This window comes from Lepidothrix coronata, unplaced genomic scaffold (genome assembly GCF_001604755.1).
Source record: "Lepidothrix coronata isolate B3197 unplaced genomic scaffold, Lepidothrix_coronata-1.0 Scaffold211, whole genome shotgun sequence".
Lineage (NCBI taxonomy): Eukaryota > Metazoa > Chordata > Aves > Passeriformes > Pipridae > Lepidothrix > Lepidothrix coronata.
The window spans coordinates 1245141-1246387 of record NW_016690391.1 but is presented as its reverse complement, the minus strand read 5'-3'; the positions used below and the strand labels follow the sequence as shown (position 1 = coordinate 1246387).

At 51.9% G+C, this 1247-nt stretch overlaps 1 protein-coding gene across 1 annotated transcript in view; it reads left to right on the top strand.

Annotated features, from left to right (window-relative positions):
• Positions 1–15: 15 nt before the first annotated feature.
• Positions 16–1247, top strand: part of KCNE2 (potassium voltage-gated channel subfamily E regulatory subunit 2) — a 6142-nt gene continuing 4910 nt past the window's right edge. Inside the window, exon 1 of the mRNA XM_017833117.1 lies at positions 16–103. The gene's annotated coding sequence lies outside the window, so the exon portion shown is untranslated. The remainder of the gene's footprint in view (positions 104–1247) is intronic.

Here is a 1247-nt window from a genome sequence, read left to right as displayed (position 1 = left end):
GTCCAGCAGGCTGGAGGCTGCTCTCTTTTGGAGATCATCGCCTTATTACCCAGTGGAATTTGGAAATCCCGACTGAATCTCCTGGAAAAGGACACGGGGAAAGGTGAGTTTCTCTCCGTAATTATTTCCTATTGGAAGAGTAGAGCAATTTTTGTTCTGAATCAAAGCAAAAGCAGAGAGATTTTACAGAGAGAAAAGTTTTAAGGCAATTTGTATTTATATTTGCTTATAATTTCATTAATTGCCTTTATCCTCTATGGCTGAGCATGTGTGAGAGTATAATATCAGTATAATCTGAATTCATATAATTCAGTATAATCTGCATGTGGACCTTCATCCTCCTGTCTGTGCACACAAGGCTGGGCCGAAAATCCAAGGAATTCCCGAATTCCAGTTTGAAAGATCCCCCCAATTTCTTATGAATGCTGAAAATCCACCCCCTCTTGCCCCAGGCTGCAGCAAACTCCTCGTGGCTGGGACTGACTTGAGATCAAGTGGCTCTTTTTGGGAGCTTTCCACAGCTTGGAGGGCTTGGTTGGCCTGAAGAAATTAAGGAATTCACTTCCCTGTGTCCATAGGGATGAGGATCAGCCTCGCCCTGGGTGGGAAGGTCCTATCCCTCCCTGAGAAACTCCGGGAAGTGGCTGGAGTGGAACCTGCCAGCCCTTAGAGGACCCGACCTCTGCTTTGGCTTCTCCTCAGGAGAAATCCTTCTGCTCTTGGTGTCTCCCCTCTGTAGGGAAGGGACTGTCCCTCAGCCCCTCTGAGGTGGCTCAGGGGGGCCCAAACTCCCTGGCCCTCAGCAAAGCTTCCCACAGAGCAAAGAGACCTCTTGGAGGCCACCTGGATGATCCCAGGGCTGGAGCAGCTCTGCTGGGAGGAAAGGCTGGGAGAGCTGGGATTGTTCAGCCTGGAGAAGAGCTGGGATTTGTCGTTGTCCTTCCTTGCTCCGGGTGGTCTCTGTGGCCCCAGGATTTACTGTTGGGACACTTCAGCCCCAGGCACTGCTCTGTCCTCCTGCCTTCCCTCTTCCCAGGCTTTTCCCTCAGCTCCTTCTGTCCCTGCAGGGGGTTTTCCCCACTGTGTGTTTTGGTGTTTTGGGGCCACAAAGACTCTGCAGGGTGGTGTGTGAGGCCCATCAATGGTTGAGGGACCTCGTGCAGTGACCTCTTGGAGGCCACCAAGAGGATCCCAGGGCTGGAGCAGCTCTGCTGGGAGGAAAGGCTGGGAGAGCTGGGATTGTTCAG